The sequence below is a fragment of the Pteronotus mesoamericanus genome, unplaced genomic scaffold (assembly GCF_021234165.1).
Source record: "Pteronotus mesoamericanus isolate MK-2021 breed Mesoamerican mustached bat unplaced genomic scaffold, CSHL_Meso_final scaffold_705, whole genome shotgun sequence".
NCBI classification, from domain to species: Eukaryota; Metazoa; Chordata; class Mammalia; order Chiroptera; family Mormoopidae; genus Pteronotus; species Pteronotus mesoamericanus.
In genome coordinates this window covers 17,354,455-17,360,980 of record NW_026555326.1, presented here as the reverse complement: position 1 = coordinate 17,360,980, position 6,526 = coordinate 17,354,455, and the positions used below count along the sequence as shown (strand labels likewise).

Genomic DNA, 6,526 nt, shown 5'->3' with positions numbered 1-6,526 from the left:
CACATGTTGGACACACCTGAAAGATGGGGTGGACCTAGTACAAAGCTACACTCTTCTTGATGTTGAGACTTTTTGAGAGGGTTAATTGATCATATCTCTGTCTTGAAACTCTGAGTCAATTGAGAAAGAGAGACATTGGTGTGAGACAGAGCGCTGATAAAGCGCATTGAAAGCAGAGCATTGAAGAATGTAACTTGTATCATGGCCAAAATGGAAAACTTAATATTTATTCAGAAGTCTAAACCTGGGATCTGGACTGGGGCAGAACTTAGTCCACAGAGAGACTCTCCCCCAGCTCCTGAGAGTGAACACTGTAGAAAAGCACACGGAGTCGAGCGGAGCGGCCGCCTGCGCCGCGTCGCCGGTTTAAGCGCAGTTCAGGGCCGCGGCCGGCGGCGGCGGTAGTGAGACCAGCGCTGCGATCCAGCCCTCTTTTCCCTCCCCGGTTTCTCTCCGCTGCTGTGAGTAACTTGGCTCCGGGGACTCCGCTCGATTGCTCGCCCGCCGCCCGCTGCACGGGACCGCGCCGCCGGCTCTGCCGCCAGCAGACCCCTTCCGACGGCCCTCGCTGCGCAGACCGGGACGCCTCTCCTCCCTCCGCCCCCGCCGCGAAAAGTTAAGTTTGGAGAGTGGGGGAGAGGGAAACACGGACATGAAGAGGAGGATCCACCTGGAGCTGAGGAACCAGACGCCAGCGGCTGTTCGAGAACTTGTCCTGGACAATTGCAAATCAAATGATGAGAAAATTGAGGGTTTAACACCTTACTTTGTGAACTTAGAGTTCCTCAGTCTAATAAATGTAGGCTTGATTTCAGTTTCAAATCTCCCCAAACTACCAAAATTGTAAAAGCTTGAGCTCAGTGACAATAGAATCTGTGGAAGTCTGAACATGTTGACAGAAAAACTTCCAAATCTCACACATCTAAATTTAAGTGGAAATAAAGATATCAGCACCTTGGAACCTTTGAAAAAGTTAGAATGTCTGAAAAGCCTGGATCTGTTTCACTGTGAGGTTACTAAACTGAATGACTACCTAGATAGTGTCTTCAAGCTCTTGCCCCAGCTGACCTACTTGGATGGCTACCACCGAGAGGATCGAGAAGCTCCGGACTCAGATGTTGAGGTGGATGGTGTGGATGAAGACAATGATGATGAAGAAGGAGAAGATGAGGAGGATGAGGATGGTGAGGAGGAAGAGTTTGATGAGGAAGAGGATGAAAATGAAGAGGAAGATGTAGAAAGGGAAGAGGATGAAGATGAAGTCAGTGGGAAGGAAGAATTTGAACATGATAGAGAAGTTGATGAAGATGAAGACGATGAGGATGAGGATGAGGATGAAGAGGAAGAAGAAAGCAGAAAAGGGGAAAAGAGGAAGAGAGAAACAGATGATGAAGGAGAAGATGATTAAGATGCTAAATAACCTGCAAAAAAAGAACTGTTCAGTATTGGCTGGACTGCTCATATGGATTTGGTAGCTGTTAAAAAAAAAAAAGTAGCTGTGATACAAACCCCAAGGACACCCACCCAACCCAAAGAGCCAAAGAATAGTTCCTGTGACATCCACCTTCCTCCATTTAGTCCCTTTTGGAAATTCACCACCAGGCTTGGGGACTGCACCCCAACAAAATTGTAAGTGTTGTTAGGTTTTCATGTAAGACTCTTGCTGTAGCGTGAATAGCTGTGATTGGTGAGTCAACCGTCTGTGGCTACCAGTTACACTAAGATTGTAACAGCATTTTTACTTTCTGTACAACAAAGAAGATTTTTAAATAAAATTTTAACATGTTGAGTCTTTTTTCATGCTTTTCTTGTATTTTTAATGATATGTTTTTACATTAGGACATTTTATGTGACAACTACCAAAAAGTATTTTTAAGAATTTAAGTGAAATAAACATGTTTCTCTTCGGCAAAAAAAAAGAGAAAAGTACACATGATTGAAGGTAAGACTCTCACTATTTCATCAGTCAGATCACTCATTTTCCAGTGATAAGAAACAAGTTTGAGATGAAAGACATTATTTTAAAAAATAAAGCTAGAATGTGGTAAAAAGAACGTTTACCCTAAATCAATAACATGACTAAGACCTTAAAAATGTATCCTAACATCGATCTGCTAGAGAGCCTGATGATCTCCAAGGTGTTAGCATTTATCAGCAGTTACTTTACACTTTTGAGTGAGCATGCTGACTATTATAACAGGATTTTAAGTGAATGAAGACTCACACATAGGGTTTCTCTCTCAAAGACATCTCGGGAGTCTCTGAAATACCTCTGTTCCTTTTGTCAGAGGTTGAAAGCCATGGACCTAGAAGTTCTCTTTCTTGGACTGAGCATTGATTAGGATGTAAAGAATGGTGGTCATACCCACCTTTATTGTCACCCCCAAAGCTCTTTGTGACCTGGATGACCTTGGCCAACCATGACTTATAATGATCTATTTTGGTCCAAGAGAGTGGCCTGGAGCAGCAGCCCTCAATCTCTCTTCTGCTACAGCACACTCAGTGTGTGAGACACACTCTACCACATGAGCCAGATGTTTAAACAGCTGTGGATTAGGGGCCGTTTCTGGGTTACCGACCATAAATCCATCCCTTTGTCTCTCACTGGCCTGACAGGCACCAGTGTCTTGATACTTTGATTAGAATGGTAGTCATAGAAGGTCAGGAGCATTGCTGTTGCCTACGACCCTCTGTTGGCTTGGAAAGGGTAGTGCTCTGAGAACTTGCCCTCAAACCCATGCCATTTGTCCTACTGAAGAGAAGAGGAAAAGAAACCACAAAGGGTAGATAGTAAAAGCTGCCTCCAGGGTATTGTGCTCACTGGGCCATGGGGTAATTTCTGGCTCCTGTGTGGAGAGAAGGGACTCCGTCAGGTGGATATGCTCAAAGAGAGTATTTGTCCTGAATTGAGATCTGAAACCTACAAGCACGCTTGTGCCATTTTCCTCTTGAGCATGACATTCTCCCAAATCAGAAGGACCTGGAGGCTAAACTCTGTGAAGTGGCGTGTCCCTCATGAGCAGGAAAAAGCCTTGGTGGTGGTGGCAACAGCAGCAGTGGCACTGGAACAACAGTTATTTTGGGAAACGTCCCCCCGTGATGCCCCTCTGCAGCTTTCCTTCCCACTCCCCCTCAGACCGCTCAGACCTGGCATCTACCTCAGCAGGCATGCCCCATCTGGCTGGCTCATTGTGTGATCTTCTTGGAGATTCCAGGTTAACAGGCGCTCCTCAGAGCTGAGGATGGGGGATCAAGAAACACCAAGAAGTTCAGGGTGCCAGGAAAGATAAGCTTTATTTTTGCACACTGATAAGGCTTTGAGAAGCAGAGTTTTCTGTAGCATTCAGGTCTCCTTGACTAGGAACACAGCCAAGGTCAGGAGGTCTGAGGTTCTCAGCAGAAAGAGGGACCCATCGCCTGCACATCGAGGCAGCTTAGTTGGAGACGAGATAAGAGGACAAGGCTGAGAGTGAGGAAAGATGTCCATTCAATGCTGGTCCTTGTCTGTGGATCTTTGGCTCCTCAAAAGTGGCAGATCAGCTGCAGCCCCCAAGGCCATGGCAACAACTGCAACATCCAGAATGTTCCCTCTCACAGCAGGTAGAAGGTTGGGGCTGGCCTAGGCAGACTCCTGGAAACCGGTGAGACATGAGAGAGCAGCAGTCTTCAAGGCCAGAGATACAGCAACTGGGGATGCAGCAGGCGGGAGGGCGAGGAGGGCAGGGAGCAGGGCAGGGAGCTGGGCAGGGAGCTGGGCAGAGAGCAGGGGCCTGAGGGGCCTGAGGAGGGCACTTGGGTGGGCACTTGGGTGGGCACTTGGGGAGGCATTTGGCAGGGATCTGACACTTCTGCTGGTTTTGTTGGCAGGACATCTTGGAGAATGTTCAGTTATTCTAAAAAGCAATGCAGATATTTTGAAAGTCCAGTGAATACAAACATAGTAATTTGTATCAGTATCTTTCTACAGTCTGAAGTCTTATAATTGATTCTGTGGCTCCAAGACCCATATCTTACAGCAGAGTACGCCTGCTTTCCTGGCAGGGGACAAATCTGGCAGGTGGTCAGTTCGAATTTTGTTAACATCGTCTCCTAACTGTCCTGATTCTTCCAAGACCCCTGGCTTCAAAAGCAGCAACTTAGGGCACTAAGTAGCAACCAAAGTCTTAAACTGGTTTTTTTCCCCTAACATCTCTTAATTTATGCACTCTAGAAACCAGGTGGGCTAGCTTGAGTCCATGGTTACACCACCTGTCCTCATCATCTTCCCCACCGCCTTCCTTTTTTTCCTAACATCTTCAGCCCCATGTAGCCGTCTCTTGTCCTACAAACTAGCTGCCCCCGCCCCAGGCGATCTTTGGTTGACATTCAGACTCCTTTGGGATTGATACTTCTGAGCCAACACAGCGATTTCCATGGGCCGGATCTCCCTGCAATTACCAGTTAGTGCCCCCATTCTCTCCAGTCTGGAGTGGCTTGTCCCATTCAGCTGAGGTGTGGCAGTCCTGGCCTCCCCCAAGCTGTCATCAAGTCAGTAAGCACACTCACCTCGTTCTCCTAATCCCAGGCAAGCGACGGGTCCTCAAATGAGAAGACAGTATGATCTGAGGACTTTTATACATTTCCCGCACCCAACTCGAGGGAATGAGCCATGATGATGTGAAAGCTGTTTCCAACCAGGTGGTTATGATGACAGCTTCCCACATTCTAGTGCCTCTGTCATTTTGTCACTTTGTCACACTCAGTCACTACTGGATCTGCCTCACAAGTATCTTTGCAGAGCATCTCCCCCACCCCCATAAATCCTGGGAGGATTTCCATAAAGATAAGCAGATCCTGGTTTACGAGGGAGTTTACAATGACACAGCTTAGGGATTGCATTTAGGGTTTCTGGAGGAAACCAAAGCATGCTTGCGAGATGAAATTATAAAGCCACAAATGTTGGATGAACCCAGGACATAGCTGAGAGTTTCTCTAGGTTCTATCAACAGTTTAGGAGCCAGTAATCTAGGCATTCATGGGTCACTACTGTGGGCTCAGTGCATCTGATTCAGATTCCAACATGTCTAAAACATTGACCAACACCATAGCATCATAGAAAGGCCCAGCTGGAAAACGTCTTGGTTCACTCATTATACTCTACACACAGATAAGGACACAGAGAGCGAGAGAGGACAAAGGAGATGCTCCGAGTTGTTGTGAAGAGTCTGAACTAGAAGCCAGATTCTAAGCGTCTGACACCACAAAGCCGGGCACCTCATTCTCTGATCACAGTCCCTCCTTTCGACCTGCTTGGTTATATCCACTGAAATCTACTGCCTCGCCAGCTCCTTTCTTCCTTCAGTCCACTCCCTACCCAATATGCTTTCATAGGTCCATCATCTCAACCATTATTTTGACAATATAATAAACTTTTTATCCCTTTGGCTTGTCAATACATTTGACAGACAAAACCTCAACTCCAGCTGAATCCTCCTTGCTCTGCCTAGCTGCTATAGAAATATTTTTTTTTTAAAAGACACTTTGGCAGGTTGGCATCATCATAAGATCATGATCACCCACCTGGGCTAGGCCCAAAACACTGCTTGGCAGTTCTATACACTTCTCTGTATCACTACACACATGTGGCTTTCCTCCTCTCTTGAATTTTCCAAACCTTTACTGCAGTATGTAAGTAGATGATACTGCCTCTACTTATGGGGAAAACAGTAGTTGTCAAAAGTAAAGTACTTCTTCTTCCCACTACCAAGTTGTCAGGTCTTCCTATGCCTGCAAACATCCTTTGTGACTTCCTTTTGTTTCTTAATGCCTCGTTCTATTCCTTTGTTTTGGATCCTTGTATCTTCAACCTCAATTATATTAGTTTCTTTTAGAAAATTCCCCCATGGTATCCTGTGTTTCTGAAAACAACCTGCTTGTATTTTTTTTCAATATCTGTCATCCTGGATAGAGTGAAATCTCAGTGTTAGCTGGCTCACTCTTTATACCTAGTGCCTACATGGTGCTTGACATTCTTGTATGTGCTCAAAAAATATTTGTTCAATGAATTAATGAGTGATTTGTGGGTGAGGGAAAGGTCTCCTTACTTTCACTCCTTAGAGAAGCTACTTTGGGAAGCCAGGTCAGAGGTGGGCACATGGGGCAAGTATAGGAGGAGGCTGCTCCCAGGATGGAGTTATGGATACTACCAGCCAGTGGCAAGGGCTTTGTGGTGGAAGTCAGGGCTCTGGTCTTGGCTCTGATATTCCTCCTGGGTTCCGAGGAGACTGGACCAGACAAGTTCAGTACATCTTTAAGTCTGTACCTGTATTTACAAGCACCAGAACTCAAAAAAGCTAATGCACAGCCCAACGGCTGCCTATCCTGGTCTCTTCTTTTCCCTGAACATATTTTATCTGGGGGTGGGAGTGGTGGTGAACTTGATAAGAAGGGAGAGACGATGGCTGGTGTGTCTATGGGGATGTGAAATATTTGAAGGTAAGTCACTATGAGGAAGCAACTCCACCTAATCTATTTAGTTCATCTTCCT

At 46.0% G+C, this 6,526-nt stretch overlaps 1 pseudogene; it reads left to right on the top strand.

Moving 5' to 3' along the window:
* Positions 1–652: 652 nt before the first annotated feature.
* On the top strand, positions 653–1,465 carry LOC129062146 (acidic leucine-rich nuclear phosphoprotein 32 family member B-like; annotated as a pseudogene).
* The last annotated feature ends 5,061 nt before the right edge of the window (positions 1,466–6,526 follow it).